The 20,711-nt window shown below is 32.9% G+C and overlaps 4 long non-coding RNA genes across 4 annotated transcripts; all 4 read right to left on the bottom strand.

The window, feature by feature from the left end:
• Window positions 1-56: 56 nt before the first annotated feature.
• On the bottom strand, window positions 57-20,034 carry LOC118487957. Its single transcript, XR_004882991.1, has 3 exons — window positions 20,022-20,034; window positions 17,604-17,605; window positions 57-242 (listed from the first exon to the last, which is right to left on the bottom strand). It is a non-coding gene; the product is annotated as an uncharacterized LOC118487957 (long non-coding RNA).
• Window positions 11,990-12,721, bottom strand: LOC118487958. The gene is made up of 2 exons (XR_004882992.1): window positions 12,629-12,721; window positions 11,990-12,166 (listed from the first exon to the last, which is right to left on the bottom strand). It is a non-coding gene; the product is annotated as an uncharacterized LOC118487958 (long non-coding RNA).
• Window positions 13,031-13,836, bottom strand: LOC110918216. Its single transcript, XR_002581148.2, has 3 exons — window positions 13,436-13,836; window positions 13,177-13,322; window positions 13,031-13,076 (listed from the first exon to the last, which is right to left on the bottom strand). It is a non-coding gene; the product is annotated as an uncharacterized LOC110918216 (long non-coding RNA).
• LOC110916350 lies at window positions 14,333-16,016 on the bottom strand. The gene is made up of 5 exons (XR_002579668.2): window positions 15,857-16,016; window positions 15,545-15,614; window positions 15,400-15,444; window positions 14,637-14,739; window positions 14,333-14,546 (listed from the first exon to the last, which is right to left on the bottom strand). It is a non-coding gene; the product is annotated as an uncharacterized LOC110916350 (long non-coding RNA).
• Window positions 20,035-20,711: the final 677 nt, after the last annotated feature.

Raw genomic sequence — 20,711 nt, 5'->3', positions numbered from 1 at the left:
CGATTTTTTTTTTTTTTTAGAACTTTCAAAAAAAAACTTTTTTTTTAGTCTATGGGCATGTTTGGCTTAACTTATTTTCAACTTTTCCAAAAGTTCTTTTGAAAAAAATAAGTCAGAAAAACCTGACTTCTAGCTTTTGCAAAGGACTTTTGCCTTCAAAAGGAAAGCCAAACACCCTCAAAAGTCCTTTTTTCCCTTCAAAAGTCCTTTTTTCCTCAAAAAAAAGGAACCCCAAACACCCTCTATGTGTTTTAGTAATTTTAATAACTTGAGTTTAAAATAAAAATGTTTAACGTACTGAATCTTTACAGTCATTTTTTTTAACCCTTTGAGTCTAAATTTTTAACTCTATCCACCAAGCGTGTTAGTTTTTAATTAAAAGACTAGATTTATGCAGTAATAATTTTTATGAGTTGTAGTTCGTTGAATCGTAATGGGGATGTTTCTGCATTTTGTTTGTTGCAAAGTCTTATCGAACGGGCTAACGAAATGTGTGCAAAGGGATTTCAAGCTTTTTTTAGCTTATTTTGTTGCATAAACACTTAAAAGAAGAGAAACCATTTTACATGTAGAGCATTATTATTATTCGATCAATATGTTGTTAATCAGAAAATCGAAATTAAAAACAAAAAAGATAAATAAGAAGCAAAAAACAACAATAAAGAATGAAATATCAAGAGAAAACATAAATTCTGAACATTTAGAAGTAGGTATCATTTGCATATCAACGAATACGATCACCTGCACAAATTAAAACTACCAATCGAAAGCTCCTAGGTCTCAAAAGTTCCGTCAAAAGCAAACATAAATTAAACGTCGACGCCATTAGCGTCACACGCCGTCGCAAACGACTATCTTGATGCCGTTTTCCACTGTCACCACCGATAGCAACCTGGTCGACCGGACTATTTGTGAGCCGATCATGCCATTAGCATCACACGCCATTGTCAACAACCATATCGCGACCGTCTTCCTCTGTCTTTGCCGACAGAGACTAGTCACCGGAGGTCGGCTTCCTCCTTTTCGGACTCTTTCTCTCTCTGTGTGATTTGGTGGGTCTCATCTGTGTGGTGGAAAAAGAAAGCGAAAGTACAAACATGGCATTTCTATAATAAGTTAAGGGCTTCTTTGTGAAGCAACCGTAGATTAGAATATTGACGGTCAAGATAGATCACTGTAGCTAAGATGCTACCTTATTTGTTATATAATAATAAGTAAACTAAGCTACTATATAAACATCTCTTTATTTATATTTAAAGGAAAATTACCATAAAAAAATACTAAAGTCATTTCACAATTTTCTGCACCTTATGTTTTTTTCTCGCAAAAGTCACTCAACGATTTTTTAAACATAAAAAACACTATATTTCGGGGTTTTTTTTAACAAAGTCACTCAACAATTTTATCATTTTCAATCTTTTTATAAAAATAAAGAATATATAAGAATGGCACAAAAGAACACGTTCGAAGACACACACTAAGTTCCAAATTCTATGTTAACATTCTTTAGTTTCTTACAACATTTATTTTGTTAGACCATCTCAAGAATTCCTAAATTTGAAGATGATATTAATTTATTTCGTCCTTTGTAAATCAAACATATCAATATAATTAACTATGGTTTTTAAAATAATCACTTTTTTCTGAATTTGAAAGTTTTAAGGTTAATTATTATGTATAAGTGTATTCTCTTTTAAATCATTTACACCTTATTTGGCTATGACTTAAAAAGTTGAATATAGTAAATAAAAGTTGACGTCACTTACATGCAATGGTTTTGTAACATTTGGTGCAAAGATCGAATTTATCAAATAAAAACTTGGTTATTTAATAAAAAAAGTCAAAAAAAATTTGTTTTTTAAATTGACATGTAGAGTGACTTTTATATGTAAAAAAAGTGGAGTAACTTTTACTAGAAAAAAATAATAAGTATATTAATTTTCGAGTAAACTGCAATTTTACCCTCTGGAGTTTAGGCTAATTGGCACTCTGACCCCCTCTAACGAAATAATTGCATTCCCCCCCCCAACGTTTATATTATGCCGCAATTTTACCCCCTGGCCCATGTTTCCGTCACTTATCAACGTTTGTTGTTAATGGTCAAAGGGCAGAAAGGTAAATTCACCCTAATCTTTACCTGCAACCTCATATAATTCCCATTTCATCACTTTGAAACCCTCAAGTTAACCTACCTCTAAAATCAAGAGTTGTACATGGCGATCAGTCATTCTTGAAGAATTACAGTCGATTGGAACTCTGTTACGAGCATAGATCTTCGATTATGGAAGGTTAGAGCTGAAGATCAGTATTTTGAACCGGATGAAATGTACCGTAAGTGACATGCAAGCTCACAGGGTCTGAATTAGGTAAAATTTGAACCTTTTGTTGTGTTAATTTGTTATTGATGTTTGTTACAGGTGAAACCCAAAGTCAATTTAGCATTAAATTTCACCATGGATGTAATTTTGTAGAAAACCCAAATAGGAAATACTTTGGTGGGAAGATGAACTACATTGATCATCTAAATTTTCGAGTGTTGACTACGGATGTTTTAGAGGAGATGGTTAAGAAATTAGGATATAATGATGGTCTCTTTTTCTGCATTCATTACAAGGAACCCTACTGTTCTTTGGATTTTGTTCAAGACAATGTTTGTTTTCATTTCTACACGTTTGACTATGGTTTGTAACTTTAGACTATGTTTGTAAGTTTATTATGTTGTCATGAAGATGTTTGGTTGTTTGTATATGGTTTGTAACTTTAGACTATGTTTGCATACGGCTGCTTTATTATGTTCACATTTGTGTTCAAACAGAATTTCGGCGGAAAGTGATAATATCAATACATTGCAACATTTAGTACAAATTCCTTAATTTAGTGATCCAAAATACAACATACAACATAACAAATCTAGATGCTGCTTTCTACCCTATTTCCAGTGACAATCATCCAAACAAGACCAATCCGAATCAGAACCATGCTCCCCTTCGTATAGATCAAAGTACCAATCATCCTCTTCATCCTAATATGTGTAATCCCATGCATGTTCCAGCACTTCTGTCACACCCCAACCGATGGCGGAAACATCGAGATGAGACGTACAAACTGTTCAAAGACATCATAACACTAAATGTGACAATAATTAAAATTCCATTTATTAATAATTCAAAGTTTCATACAAAGTCTCAAAAAGAAATAACATAACATTAAACAAGTTTATTTCGTAGGTGGGTTTCTAAGCCATCCTATTTATTTCTTCACTTCTTGTATCATCACCCTGCAGTATGCATTTAAAATAAAGTCAACAAATAATGCTGGCGAGTATACAAGTTTGTACATAGCATAATAGAGTTAAAATAGTTTATCATGATCTAGTCCACGTGAATATTTGAATTCATATTAACAGTTATACTCGTAACGATGAAATCTATGTGTCCAAACCAAAGTTTAACGCAATTAACATAGCCTAACCCTCGAAAGGGTGGTAACATAGAATAATAATCCTAACAATACCCATAATATTATGGGAGGGGCGTTTCTCAACCTACAGCGCTGCCATTGTTAGGGGAGGCTTGCAAAGTTAATGAACACACAGTCATAAATGTTTAACATTAGCATAACATGAATAACATGATTCAAATAGATTCACAAGAAATGTGGATAGATAGTGCAAAAATATTTAACATAGTGTTTTTGATATAGGAAATGCATACTACACCCAAAAGTGTAAAAAAAGAAAATGGGTCATGTATACTCACCTTAGAGTGCGTTGCGTATTCTTGGAATAAGATAGAATAATAGAATAATAGATTTCCCAAGAGGCGTGCACAAGAAGATTACCCTATTAAGTTGGAAGGATTTTGTTAAATATTGGGAATTTTGGGAATTATAATATGACAATTCAATAGGTAAAATAAATACTAATCTTACCAAAACATCACAAATAGAATTTCCAAAATGTTGGATTAAATAAATGAGAATATGTATAAAATTATTTAAATTAACAATCTAAAATAAATAATTTAACATTAACAATTCTATAAATAATAAACTTATTTATAAAATTCTAGTTATATTAAAATAAGATAATAAATCTAAGAAAATTTAAATAATAAATTCTGAAATAATTAAATATGTGTAATACAAATTTCTGTTTTTAATAAAATAAAAATTCTGATTTACTAAGTATATATAATAATAACAATTCTAATTATAAATAATTCGGATTTTTAAATAATAAATCAGAATTATATAAATAACACAAAGAATAATTCTGAATTAATAAAACTGATTTAAATAGATAAATGTAATTATAAATCTGATTCAAATAAACAAGAAATAAAATTCTGAAATAATAAAACTGTTTTAATAAAATATAAATCTGATTTTCAAAATTCTGATTTTATAAACTGAAATAATTAAATAAAATTCTGAAATATATATATCTGAAAAATAAATAATAGAAATATAATTCTGAATAAATAATTATTTCAGATTTAAATAAATCTGATTTTATAAATAATAATATTAATAATCTGTTTTATTATAATGATAATAATAATAATTGTAATAATAATAATAATAATAATAGTAATATTAATAATAATAATAATAATAATAATAATAATAATAATAATAATAATAATAATAATAATAATAATAATAATAATAATCATAATAATAATAACAATAATAATCCTATAACAGTTCAACGATCGGAGAAAGAAAAGAAGGCGGAAAATGTTACCGGATGGTCGGAGACGGTCGGAGGTGGTGGCCGGAGAAGGTGGACCGGTGGTGGTGAACTCCGGCGGCGAGAGGTGACGGAGATGTAGTTCGGTTTCGTTTCGGGTTTGATTCGTTTGAAAGGAACGATATGATGAAGTTTTGATTGGGTTTTATAAAGGAATGAGGATGTTCGGTTACAGAAACAGAAGGGTCACCCGTAACAATCGAAGAAGAAGAAGAAACGAATGGACGTAGAAGATGAAGCTGTTTGGCGGTTTGTTGTTTGATTTTAAATTCGCAATAAATGAATGCTTAAATACAAAACAGATCCAACTTGTTAACATGTTGCGAGATAGTCCAGTTGGTTTGTGCGCTGTTTGAGTTGTTGTTGGTCGCGGGTTCTAGTCCCGGTTCATGCACAAAATCCCATTTTTTTAATACAGTTAGTTTTAACTAACTGGGTTAGCCACTAACTGAGTTTTCTAACTCAGTTAGTGCTGTTCTTTAATAAAACTAACTAGGTTAGGCTGATTTAACCTGGTTTTCACTAACGGGGTTAGATTTACTAACAAAAATGTTCAAAAACCAATAAAAATTCAGAAAATATTTATTTATTTAATTTAAATTATTATTTTATTCATTTAAAATAATAATAAAATAATATAATAGTCAAATTTAACCCAACTTCAATATTTTTACCAAATTAGCGTATAAACTCCCAATTTTTGTACGATTTAGGGTAATCTCTTGGCAACGATGAATTAAAGAGCTGGAATTAAGATGTAATTTCTCTGTTTTTACGTGTTTAACATAGTTTCAACGTGTTTCAATTGTTTCAACAATACATAGCATTCAAACACAAATATGGATAAAATCATGCATTTTCATTATGATTTCAAGTCTCGAGTACAATTTGGAATTTGAAACAAATACCATGAAGGTACAACTTACAAAAATAGAAAGTACAAGTAGACTTGCCAAAAATGGAAAGATTGAAAATACGAGATGTCACAACTTCAGGGTCATAATCCTCTGTCGGATCTCCGAATATCTTTTCATTATCTGTTTCTTGCTCCAAGTAAGGTCTGAGTATCTCAGAGTCTTGATCCTCAAAGTATAAAAAGTATACATAACTGTCTGGTTCTTCGGCTGCAACGACGTCTTCATCCTTAGCAATATCTTTCTCATTCTCGACTATATCTTTCTCTTTGTCAGCAATACCTACAACATTACAAACATGCTACCAAAACAAACATAAAGTAAGAACTTGAAAATGACCATTGCATAAACTTGAAAACTCATAACTCAAATACAATTAGGGTCAAAATACACAAACTAATCCAATTTCTCTACATTTAACTACTTAAGTAAATAAAGTATAACAAGCAAGACCCAAGTAATCCCTAAGTACATCTTCAGTTTGAACACATCGCCATTCTTGTACCGAGCCAACTGGTCTTTGCACTTAGCCAACTCATCCTTATCTTTAATGCTTTGAATTAAAGCAGGCATTACCTCTCGACAAATCGGACATCCCTGTTCTTCACCAACATCAGCCCATCTGAGGAATCAACATCCTCCAACCTATAATCGGACATCATAAGCAACACCACAACTCGTAATAATCACAGAAGTAAACCCATGAAGCATGAATTAGATGTACATTTTCGAATTCTAGATGTGTTCATGAGAAACCCATTTGAAGTTGTGATGATATGATTAGTGATGATGATGCATGTGTTAATTCTTGATGTAGTTTGATGTGTAAGGTTAATATATGCGTAATGATGTTATAATAATCTGAATATTTGAAGAATTTATGTGTTTGTGATGTATTGCCATGATTTTAGAAAGGCTTGGTAGAGATGCGTTTGATATGCTTGTACATTGTGCTAGTTAAGTTGTATGCACATAAGGTGTTCGATGAAATGCTTGAGCTGAATTGGTTATGTATGAACATGAGAAATTGTAGTTTCACTTACAAATCGAAGATACCGTCTTCCAGGATTAACCTTGGTTTTGTTTGTAAACTGTTTGCCCACCACAAGGACAGATAATGTCTGAGGGTTGAGTTTTGGCCATTGTTCCTTCGATCGAAGCACAGAGGAAGAAGAGCTAGACATGTTCAGCAACAACGATGAATTTAGGGCTTGCAGATTTGGGGGGCGATTGAACAATTGGGGGAGAACGGTTGAACATCGATGGAATTAGGGCAAATGAGTTGGGTTAGTTTCTTAAACGAGGAAGAGGAAGGGCAGAATGGACAATTCAACAAGGACTAACGGTAATATTAACGTTGGCTGGAAGGAGGGGGTAAAATTGCAACATAATATCAACGTTGGGTGGGAAAATTGCAATTATTTCGTTAGAGGGGGTCAGAGTGCCAATTGGCCTAAACCCCAGGGGGTAAAATTGCAGTTTACTCTTATTTTTATATGCAAAAAAGTATGAAGTGACTTATGTGATAAAAGAAAAACAAAAAGTATAGTATTTTCTAAATTCAACATACTATTAGTTAATCGATTGCTCTTGAATTAATAAGACTTGTTTATAACACAAGATTTAGTTAATTTTTTCCCGATTTTATTTTTCTAGTTGTTGGAACTCCACTGTCGTTAGTCTCAGGCTCTCAGCACTTAGAATTAGGCCTTGTGGAAAAGGCAAACCTGAGTTTCCAATGTAAGAATAAGTCTGAAATCTTTAGAAATAAGAAAAAAACAACGTCGTTAAGTATGTATGCAATGTGCAACTTAAAAGCACTCGAGCCCATAGGGTTGGAAGAAGATGAAGCTCAGTAGTTATGCCGATTGCTTACGTTTTTGTGTTCAGTCCAAGTGACAATTAATGTATGGAATATCATCAGCCTACTTTTGTTATGCTACTTGTTTATTTATAAATACGCCATAGGTGATTGGAACCAAGATCACAATTCGTGCATTGATTCAACTCCTCCTTTTTATATCGATTTCATACTGATGCATCTAAAAAAATATTGTTTTCTCAAATTTCCTAAATCAAACATGGTCTCTTATAATCAACTAAGATGTATATATCCCTAAAACAATATTATTACATTGTTGTTGAAAGATTATTAATCTTTTTTTTTTTTTTTATCATTTCATTACATCACAGGAAACTCAAAATGGCACTCATCTAGATATTTGTGATTAGACCACATGATAACACAGAACCAGTCCAAGAGTTATAAGGAGATGAAAACCATACAATAAAGCAAAGAGCTATGCTAACTTTTTGTAGATAATCATCTAAGCTTTACGTAATATATTTCAGTAATAATATATCATTGTGATTTTTCGCCCACTTTAGATTATTTTCTTTCAATTAGGGATTATGCTTTAGTGTAGTGTTTTAGGATGGGGATACAGTAAAATGAAAAGAACGTTTTGCGCGAATTTGAGAATTTTCGCATCTCATATATTGATACTAAAGATGTTTATAATCAACATCACGCCGCAGCACATCAGCTGACACCAACTCATGACTTGAACAAAAACCAACCGGCCATTTGTTTATGTTTATACATTTATATAAAATAAGTTGAAACTACAACTATTATTATAACTAGTAAACCCGCTAGCTAACCTTATAGCGTGATTACTACACTAAACCCGCTAACACTTAGTTTTTCATATTAACCACATATACAATGTTTAAACAAAACCTAGACCTATTAACTGAAGCATTCGTCATCACTAGGTGCACTTACAAGACCTATAAAATGATAGTTTTTTTAAACACACAATGATTTGTAGACCATTCTTAGATTACTTGCAATAGGTCCCTGGTAACAGATTTGAGATCTGTGAGGCTGGAGGTTGTGGGATGGAGCCCCTAGGAGCTTTATCAAGACATATCAGCGCGACCTAGGATCCAAGTCAGTCTGAAATGATGTGGGCCCCACCTGATAAAGCCCTTCTTCCTCGTTACCATGATGGAACCCCATCAATGGCGCCCCAGTTTAATTTGCTTGGTGTGGATGGTGACGCTAAAGGGGACACTATAGGCGGTGAGGTGACACGATAGAGCCCTCCATTAATATCATTTTAAAAAATAGACATACTAATCCCAACGTGTTATATTTGGTGGAGTTATATCATATTGTGTAATGTAATTTAATTCATAAATGCTTGTGTAAAGTAAATTGATTCATCTAAATGCTTGTGTAATGTAAAAATAAACATGCCAACTTTTTTTTTTTTTTTTTTTTTTTTTGTAGATAATCAAATATTTTTGTCTTCTAGTAGTATTATAACAATATATTTCTAGATTACGAAAATATTACACCACATCCTTACTTCACCGGCGCTGAGGGTGGGCGGGGATGACTACGGGTAAGGGCCTGATATTTCGAAGGGCATGTTATTCTAAAAAAAATTCGATATACATATGTAAAATAAAATAAATTAATAGGATATACCCATACAAACACCAACTTAGGCTCACTTACAAAACGGTTGTTAGCCCATTGACATTAGGTTTAAATCTTTAGTGAGCCCAATACTCAATTTCATTAAGGCCTAAGGGCACGTTTTTCAAGCTCGAACAAGGTACACAAATTCTCAGGGGCCGGCCCACGTTCTTCAACGGAGATTCAAGTTTGATTTTTAACTGTGTCACTTTTGGTGGATTAAGACAATGAAATATTGGAGCTAGACCTTGTGCGAGGTTGTCAGTTTGAATCCCAAGTGCAAACGGGTTTTTGTCGCACCGTGTGTTACGCCAACTGTCAAGTGATAATCCGCGGTATGGTTTCCCGTGGGAACATCCAAGCCAAACTTTGAAGCTAGCATGAGCCCTGTTAAGACAACACTTGTGTCACTTTTGGTGGATTAAGACAATGAAATATTTGAGCTAGGCCTTGTGCGAGGTTGTCGGTTCAAATCCCAAGTCCACATGGGTTTTTGTCCCACCATATGTTACGCCAACTGTCAAGTGGCAGCCGCCGGTATGGTTTCTCGTGGGAACGTTCAAGCCAAACTCTGAAGCTAGCGCGAGCCCTGTTAAGACAGCATAGTCTAGCCAAAGTAGGGTAACAGTACTTTCAAATTTGAGAAGTGCAATGGCCAAACACAAAAAAAAATCGCTGCTAAAAAACAAAGTTGTTTCTCCCGTTATTTGACTTTGCTATAATTATCACTCTCAGCCACATCTACATAAAGAAGAGCAACTCAAGCATTTTCATATCAATCAACCAACTAAATCTCACCTCTCTATGCTAATGGCTCATAGCATGAAAAGTTACCTGTTTGTCTCATTTCTACTAGCACTTTCCTTGGTCTATAGATCAAATGGTTTTTGCATTAAAGTAGATTGGCAAATACATATCCTCAGTGGCCTTGCAAAGAAACTTTTAATCCACCCTACATCCAATGATGGTAAAGATTTAGGAAGCCATTTGTTGAATTATGGGGATGATTTTGTTTGGCAATTCTGCGAGAATTATGGTAATGTATATTACTCAACATTTTTCATGGACTATCTAGCAAATCGTACTGTTTATAATTATGAGATCGAACGTAACTGTTATCAAGGACTTCGGACAGGAACATGTTACTGGCTAGTGAGACTGGATGGGTTTTATCTTAATGGTAAGAATACTCCATTTCCCGGAGGAGGTTGGGTGAAATATTATAATTGGTAATGTGTTTGTTGTACATTGTGGTTAACCACAAGTTATCTTGCTATAATAATAACTAGCTTAAGATCCCGCGAGCTTCGCGGGTGGTTTAACACAAACATATAATATATACTGGCAATGAGATGAGCTTTGTAATGAAAGAACTTTTCAATATAAACGTATAAAAATATAATTTTTCTCACTTAGGTAAATATGTCTTGATTTATTTTTTATAGGTATTGAGATGTTATTATATAAATGATTTTATAGCAATTTTTAGAACCCGGATAGATTTCATTTTTTTTAATTATTTTTTTATAACTTTGGTTATTTGATATATATTTTTTTAAATAAAGCATTTTTAACCAGTTTTGACCTTAACGTATATTGAGCAGAACACGTATGGACATGAACCTATTTTGAGCAAAACCCGTTTTGACTGACCCGAACCTATTTTGACCTTAACATATATTGAGCAGAACACATATAATCAATAATCAATGAAATAAATCATATAGTAAAGCTATTTATGATTAACACATAACTAAATCATACAAAAAGTAATTTATTCGTTACACATGCTAATTGACAAATACTCTTTGCTACAAAGTAATCACCGGTAGGATTGGGTGGTGGAGTTCTTTGACCGAGTGTTTTCGCTATTGGACTGAAACAAATCCGGTTTTGATCCAAGTTTCATGAACTTCATCTTGAAAAGCTGGAACTTAGTTCACCTTCAAGACAAAATCAAAATTCGAAACAACCCGTAAACTTAATGGACTTGATCATCTAATTTACATAAAACATTAGTGTATAAGTTCCCTTCGATATACATGTGAACCAACAATGAACGTCATTCATTAGTCTGTTTCGGTTCATGTACCATTGCATAACATATGTAAGTAGCCATTGAGCCGGGAATATCATGAGCCTTGAGTGAAGTAGATGTTCAAAAGCATCTTGAAGGATTTAACCAATTAACATAACTGAGCTGGTTTTATGAGAGTGACCAATTCAGATGCATTGTATAACTTGAGTAGCCTTATTCAACCCATTTAGCAAAGTAATGATCTAAATCGACCCATTTGTTAAAATTTAATCATGATTGGAAGGTGTAGTTTACAATTAAAAATATGAAAAGAAGATTAAAAAAGACAGAAATTAAATTCAATTAGAAGACAATAGACACTTTATTACATTTTTCTTTCATACACAAGGTATAACTGCAAACTTTGTTAAAGTGAAAATGGTTGTATAACATTTAATATTCATCATCAAGCATGCAATATCTTTTTAGCACATGCAGCATGTCTCTAACACCTTTTGTGAATAAAAATTAGTATTGAAGAGGGACATTATAGTTAAAAGGAGACTCAAGAAAGTAGCTACAAGTGATAGAATCGTTGTCACCCATTTCCATTTCCATATCTTAACATATCAATATCAAATTACAAAACTTCAAAATCAATTTTTGAGCAACAGTTGAGATCAAATTACTAACCCAGTCACCAAGGAGACTGAAGAAAATGTGATTGTGCAGGTCTTTATTAACCGTAGAGCATGAATGTGATCACCACTATGTTCAAAATCATCACAGATAATATCTTCAAGCTGTTACACCAATTGCAAAAGTTGGTAATTTTTATAATGCTTCAAGCATGTAGTAGGTGTACAAAGGAAGCACAATATAATTAAATGCAAGTTCCACATATGACAATACTTATCCACCTCACAAAACACGTGCAATTCAATGCCATTAGCAAATGAAAACTTCATAGCAGCTAGAAGTAATCTCCACACCTACAGGAGCATCAAACAAAGTGAAACCCCCAAAAAGTAAGACTAAAATAGGGATTACTGATAATACCAGGTAAAATTATAGTGAAAAAGCTGAGGTCTTTAAACCCATTCAATATAATGAGGTCAATGCATATAGCCAAATATAAGTATCGGACATGGTAAAAGATTAAAGAAGTAAAAAAGGATAGCACAACCGTAATGTAACCAATAAAGGTGGCAATGTTAACCTGTTAATATAAATGAGTTATTGTGTATTCTATTTGTTTAATAACCGATCAACTGAAGGAAAAATCGTATCAATGAACAAAAATGTTCAGACGTGTTAACAGGTTATAGGAATCAAAAGTCGTCGAAATCTATTTTATTTAAAAAAACTACTATTTTTATTTAGTAACTTATTTCTTTTAACTGTATTTTACATGTGAACTATTTATAAAGTTTAAGAAATACACAATAAATAACCTGTTTCAGTTGAGAATGGATATCCGATGTTTCAATTGGGAGTCGCCATGCTCTAGAAAACGCAAGACCCTCGAATCTTTTAATGCATTGATGATTCTCTGTGGAATAACAATTATTAAAAGAAGATTATCGATTCAATTGGATTGTAGATGCTTCAAGTAGAGGAAGAAGAAAGTGATATCTAGATTTTTGACCTACATCGACTAATGGTATTTGTAGTGAATTTGAATAAAATTGAAAACCTCAATTCTTAGAACATGAACATAATATATCATTACTATAGCTAAAATATGTAAAAAAAATAGTGAAACATGTCGAGTCAACAACCAGCTAAACCATATGGCTAATCTAGTCATAATATAAAAATCCCCAAGTTCAGGTAAAGTACATAGCAAAAGCGACCTTAGTTAGAGATCAGCTCTTGAATCTTGATTTTAGAAAGACCCATCTACACATCAAACATGGTAAAATAAAACTTTCAATCAACAAACTCATATAACATTCAGTTGATCAATCAATAAAAATTTAAAAAAGGTGAAAACTTGAACCTTGAACAGGATATGATCAAGCGGTTCCTGAACATAGGGTAAAAGCCAATCAAACTCCCCAGCTAGCTGGTGCGCACCCTATCGACCTGTTCAGCTAGCCGGTGCGTAATATTGAACCACATTCCTTGTAAAAAGTGGATGACTACCTGCTTCAATTGGTGATATATACATAAATTAAAAAATTAAAAAACTCAGTAAGTAATACATAACATTTGCTTTACTTTTGAAAACACAAACAGAATAAAAATGGTAATTTTACCTTTGCTCGTTGTTGTGCCATTGTTGCATATGCTACTGGACACGATGTTGCAGTTGCTAGACATGATAAACGGCTTGGATGGTTTCACAATTTGAAAATAAGGTGTGAACGCCTCTATTCATACATAAATTATGTAAACTTTATAGTGGAGGTGGCAATGGGTCAACACAGGTAATCATTAGTGTGAGCTGAAATGGGTTGGGTAGTCGGACCACAAACACATCATTTATCATTTTTGGTTATACAAAATCTGTATTATTACAATGTATTCTAAACATTAATGAGGACTCGTTTTAGGTTTTGGTGTATTTACATACACTTCCGCTGAGTTTCAAACCGTTTGATCAAGCTTGACTCATCTAGCCAGTTAGATTTGTTCAAAGCAATTCTCTTTAGTTAAATCATTTAAAACATAATATGTTTGACCCGTTTAAAATACAAAAAAAATAACCTACTAATATATAGAAGGTAAGGATGGGCATTTGGTACTTGAGACCAGTACTGTACCAAATTATTTTCGGTATCGATTCGTACCCACTTTTTGGCATTTTTGGTACCGGTACTTTTGGTCAGTACTGCAATATCTACTATAATAAAAAATCCACATTAAAAATCACAAATCCTTGATACATCAGATTATTTTTTATTCATAGGCAAAAAAATAAAAATAAAAAATACGGATATAAAACACACATCACCTTCAAATAGCTGTTGTTATATTCTTCAAAACTGTAGCACCGTAAACAAAACATCCTATTTCTTTGTTGTTTGCTTGAAAAACACAACTTTTTAACAGCGAATAAAACTGCAATATGAAGTAATAAGAGAAAACTGGAATATAATTACCGCAATAACGTCTGAAAGTGAAGGTTGTTTCTTCTTCGTGTGGAGAAGATGCGATTGCCATTAACTTAGTATACTGGTAAATAAACTTTGGTCATATAAAAATATTAGAATTCAAGAGATTTTGTAACTTACAACATTCATATTAGCAGCCCATATAGCAAATTAATGTTCCCAATTCCTTAATGTAGAAAGCGGTGCTACTAAATGAGGGGAGACATTCTCTTTAGACAACGATGCCAAAAAAGCAATACTTTGTATCGTTTCCCTGAATGTTATAAAGCATACTATAAAGGTAAAGGTTACTTTTTCATAAATATATAAAAACAAATTTTTAAAAAATATAAGGAAATCTTACCAAGACCCATTTCGTCTGCAAGTATCACATGTGTTTGTTTAGACTTTAGACCATGAGAAACGTAAGAAATTCAATCCTTCAAGCTGGTACGGAAGTAGCTCACCTATAGTTACACGTAATCAAGTTATGAGAACATCTTCTAGATTATACATATAGCTATTAAAATTGAGAGGCTTATACATATACCCAAAAAGCTTACATGCGGCAAATAGTTTTCAGCACTTAAATACATATTTAGAAGAGAGATGAGGCAGAACAATAAGTTAGGCCCTTCGAGACTACAGCCAAGAAGAAGAAAAGCTAAAACATAAACCCTAACCTTTTTATCAACTTTTTACACCATATCAAAATTATTAGATTTGATATTGCATTATTTAATCATCATAACTGAAACAATACACATCTCCAACAACATCATTAACTGTCCAAGAAAGTAGTAGTTAGTTGATGGCTGGCTATTCGCTTAATTTATCACAGCACTTTGAAACTCAAAAGTAAAGACATATGCTAGCTAAGAACAACAAACACTCATGAAAACGTAAATGGTTGATATTTAAATAGCGTTAATTCATTAGGAGAAGCATGATAGTCATAACTTGTAGCAATAAACGGGCCACCAGTAGTACGCCCGAAGTTGGTTCCTTCATGACACTATTAAAAAAATTAAATTAACAAATAAAGTTAAATCCATTATTATCAAGTGAGTGGGAACTAAAAATAATACATAAAAAGGTACAAAAAAGGATATTTTTGGTTGTCTTACTCTTGCCTGTCTCACTTATTTGGAGTGCCCGGATCTCCCGTCAGCCTACAAATGAACAAAACTATCGGTGTTATATTAAATAAATGTAAAAATTAAGACATAAGAAAAGGTACTTATGAATACTCTGAACCACCACCAGACTCACCCAATTCTGGAAAACCCTAACCATATAAATCAAACGCCACAACCACCTTGTCGACAGAAAAACTGAGCACCTAACAAATCGGAAAGAACAATCAAATATATAACAAATTAACAATCGGAATAACAAATAAAATTAACCCGATTTACACTTTGAATCCAAACTTGCTATCATAGTACCAAATAACATAAACCACATAAGATCAGGCGAAATAAAATCCCCAAAATTAAGGTAATCCACATATAAATATGTAATCAAAATCAAATACAACAAACCTAGTAAAATATTAGCAATCAAATCGAAAATATGAAATACCTCAAAAAGATTTGAAACAGGGAACATTATCGTCTCTCGAATCCTTTGGATGCTTCAAGTGCCGCCAGTTCCGATGACTCCTTCAAGAATCAATACAAAAACCTTAGAAACCGATGGTCACATTGTCTCACAATCAAGGGTTCCTAGGAAAAACCAATATTAAAAAAGACATGAAACAAAAATTAACATTAGAAACTTTCATGAATCAGGTTACAAATTGAAAAAACAAACTTACCAGGTTACTTTTGACCGTAGAGAGATGAGATCTAGGTTCTTTCAATTGAAAAAAAAGAGAACTAATTGGAGGCAAAGGATGAAAAGAAACGCTTGTGTTAATTCTATATTTAGGGTTCTTGGTATTGCAAATTAGATCCGGTTATCGGACTGACTGGATCACAACAATCGGAGAACCAGGATACAACTGATTTCAGATGAGATATACAAAATAAAAGAAATTATTAGTTATAAAATCTAAAATATCAAGAACGATAGTTGATCCATTGACAAAATCTAACCTTTATCACGAAGATCAGAGTCGGATTCATAGAGGAATGAATGAGAGGCAGAGAGCGATTCATTGATAACGCAGAAACCCTAACAATTCCAAAGCGTGTGAGAGACGGAACATAATCAAGAGTTAGAGATGAAACTGAAATTAGGGTTTCTCAATGAAATTCATTTGAAAAAGGAAACGGTTTTATAATTTTGGCAAGATTGAGGGCGGATTGTTTGAGAAGCTATGTGAAGGTAGCGTCTATTCATTTGCCGCTCAAAGAAAGAATTCGAGAAACAATTAGATGCCACGTGGCATCTGGTAGCCTAATTACATGCCAAGTGGCATAAGTTTGTTTTGTTTTAATATAGATAATAGATAATAAAAAATAGTTTTGCATAAACTTATTGTTCTTCACTTAAATTGCTTGGTTTCCTAGCATATGATATTATAAATCAAAATACACAATCAGAATGCCTAAAATATTCTATATATTTGATATGTGTTTTTTTCTTCTAATACTAGATGTATAGGGTTATTTTATTAGCCTATCAGGCCCAACTTAAAGAAAATAAGACCTAATAATTTATATCAACTAGTGGGATTCCTTAAAACTCTGCGACGGGAATTTGATCGGTAATTGTTCGGTTCATTACAGTATCGACATTCGCTATAGCAATTGAAAACCATGCTAAGTAGCAAACAAAAATTCACTAAATAAGAAAACACTATATGACAACCGAGTAAAGTACAGGGGGTGCAAACACAAATTCGCTAAACAACTAAGCCAAGGAAAAGTGTGCTACCGGCATTATGGGGTGGAGGCGTAAAACCATGCTAAATAGTAACCGAAAATTCACTAAATGACAACCGACTAAAGTACAACGAAAATTCACTAAATGACCAAGCCAGGGAGTGTAAATGAAAATTCAGTAAGTAAATGACAAATCACTAACGAGTAAAGTTCAGGGGGCGTAAACAAAAATAAACTAAATGACAAAAGACACTAAATACAAAAGAGTTACTATTCCTAACTATATTCTAGATATATATCTATCTAAATGAGAAATCCAAGTGACATAAGAAAAGCTGATGTGTCAGCTTGAGAGCATGTCCAACAAGGCTTTTCTTATCTCATTATTACATCATAAAGCCTAATGTTAAAAGACTTTATAATTCAAAGTTGGCCCACATCAAACCACTGCCTTGTGTATTCAAGTGTTAAAGGTCTGGCCCACATTCCAAAGGGTAAACCACTGCCCAGATACAATGTAGTAGCAGATGGTTCCTTTGGTAAACGTATATCTAGCAGCAGATGTGTCTAAATTGCGGGTAATTTGAATTTTAAAATGCATGGGGATATGTAATATTCAATTAATGCATGTCACTCGCCAATAAACATCTGTTGAGATTCAAAATTCTGGCTCCACATTTAAAATTCAAACCCTATATATTCTAACTCTATAAATAAGGGTTAATAATCTGGCTCGACATCAAATCTCTCCTGCTCACATCTATGAGCTTGTCTCTGCCTCTCAAATGCATCTTTCTCGTGATTTAGCCGCTAATCTCCGATTACACTTTTTTGTTCGAATGTTTGGTAATTATCGTTCCAGTGTCATTGTTCCAACATCGTCGTTTCAATAAACTTTCCCATCACACATCAACCTTTTAGTATCGATGTTGCAGTATCATTGTTGCAACATCGTGTTTAGTTGCATGTGATATCTTCTTCGATGGGAGACTTCCATGGTTTTATAAAAAGTATATATATAGATTCGTGCAATATCGTGAAAAGTTAGATGTAGTACAACAGTTCTGTTTCGCCCTTTGCATGTTAGGTTTGTTTCTTATTTTAAGATGTAGTACAACTGTTGATGATGTTCAGAGTTTTTTATAGACACTGAAATTATAGAATATTTTAAGATGTATGTTTATATTATTAAAATGAGCTGTTACATAGAAAAATACAAATTTAAAGAAATATTTATAAAGGATTACACGCTAGAGTTAACACTTGTTAGGATTTCATAGACTCTGGCCTTTCTCCATGTGATTTCATGTTCTCTTTTGATTTTCAGGTCAGTTAGCATGTTGCAGATTTTCTGATCCTGTTTTAGAAGTTGTGTCAGAAACTCCTCTGCATTCTTCTGGAAATCTGATGGAGGAGAGTGGATGTCACACCCCTATTTTTCCACGTGTCACCGGTGGGCCCGGTGGGGAGTATTGTGACGTAGTTGATATCATCATAGTCAAACAACACAAATTTAAAATGCACAGCGGAAGCAAAAAGATAGATTTATTTCAACCGAATAAATATTGTAATATTAAGTATCACAAACAGTTGAAATAGATCCACAGGCGGATCAAAAGAAAAAGGAAACTTGTTCAACAGATTTATTTGCATCCCAGCTTGCGAGACTCTAAATGATGCTAAGGAGAGGCCAGCCTATTACGCGTAGTACTTGCACTTAATCTTTTTGGGAAAATACGTTAGTTTACACTGGTAATACAATTTAACTGACTCATTTTAAAAAGGTTTAAAATTGATTTGAATGCACATGGCACAAAAAGATTTTTATAACTTGGGATAATTATTTGAATATAAACTTGTAAAAGATTTACATGTTTCATATGCGTCTAGTAGCCCGGGTCTATACCGGGTTAAAGATCAATAGACACACCACATGATATAATCCCCCAGCGGTTTAACCCAAAACCGGCGGTTATACCTTAATATTTATGCACAACGCGTGTACGCCTACACCCGCATGCTTAGGTCGTGGCCATTTCGTAAAATGATGCCAAGGATATCCGGGACATGGTCATTAACCCCCCAAAGGCTTTAAGCAAACAAAACAATTTTAACGGGTCATTTCAATGATTTAACCTACATTTAATTAAAGATTCAATGCCCGACCAAGCGGTATTTTATATGCCGTACCCCAAGCCCGTATAGGGAAAATAAGTTAAAAGTATTTACCTGAGCAAGTATCGTCACAATAAGCAAGTGCAAAATAGCTTTTACTGGATCTCCTATTCTGGAACAAAAGTTTATAATAACCTATTAGAATCCTAACGGGTCTTTTATTTTAGCCTAAGCTTAGACCGGTTAGTCTTAAAGAAAGATACGGTTCAAACGCATAATAACGCGAAGACCGGTTTAGAATGTGGTTTTGACCTGAAAAGCTTGCATGCTTGTTTAATATGGGTAACTTAAACACATTCTGGATTTTGAGACAAAACGATATGGTTTGACCCGTTTCGGCTAATATGTGTAAACTAGTTACATAAGCCGATCCGAACGTGGAAAGTGCGTAACGAGTAACCATATGAATCATATACAAGTTCCTGAGTTAATATGCACTAAATATGTTGTGACATCAGTAAGATATCTTCTATTATGCCCAAAATGATTTTAAACTCAAACTATGCCTCATAAAGGCATTTTGGTCTTTTTAAAGGGTATAAAAGAGTTTAATTTGTAATCTGAGTTATAGGTCTGATTTATTTAGTAAATATACTTAATTTAATAAGTTATAACAGTAGGTTATCACATATATGTGAAATTTATTAATTATAACCATATTATGCACCGTAGGGGCATTTTGGTAATTTCACATAAGCCTAAAAGGTCAAAACTGAAAATCTGAGTTTAAAATCTTTGTTTACTATTATAATATAAAAATTTACTGAATATATCAGTAGGTATCAAACCTTGTATATATAAACTAGTTTTGATACATACTATGTCGTTAAAATGCTTAAAAAGGCGATTTGGAGCCATTTCCGGGTTTCGTATAGAAAGCTGATATTTTTAATATTCCAGAAGGCTCAAAATAATTTATTTAACATAATGAATCAGTAGAAAAAGGCTTGAGGTCAAAAGGATTTATAAAACTCATTTTATAGCCCAAAAGGGCAAAACCGATAATAACCGAATTAAGCTTAGAACTCTAAGTTATGCTCAACCTAAAAATAAATAAAAATCTCCAAAAATCCCAAAATATTATTTTACATCAGTAGGTAAAAAGTTTGATATTTAAATTTGGGTTTAGTTAGGCTATATGCTAATTACTCCATTTAATTACTAAAAAGGCTTCTAATTACGCTAATGAGCATAACTCTAAATCTAGACCTCAAACTGATGTCAAATTTTGGGTACAAGTTTATAAATCAGTAACTAAGGTGTCTACTCTTTTACATTTTCAAAAAAAATCATAATTTAAGGTGGAAAGGGCATAATAGTCAACATTTAGGCGATTAACGGAAACTTGCATAATATTTGGACAACTAATGAACCAAGCCGTATAATCACAGAGGGTTATACTAACATGCAACTAGGTCCAAAAGAAGCTCTAA

Source organism: Helianthus annuus, chromosome 16 (assembly GCF_002127325.2).
Source record: "Helianthus annuus cultivar XRQ/B chromosome 16, HanXRQr2.0-SUNRISE, whole genome shotgun sequence".
NCBI classification, from domain to species: domain Eukaryota; kingdom Viridiplantae; phylum Streptophyta; class Magnoliopsida; order Asterales; family Asteraceae; genus Helianthus; species Helianthus annuus.
The sequence above is the reverse complement of the archived record's forward strand: the minus strand, read 5'-3'. Positions and strand labels throughout refer to the sequence as shown.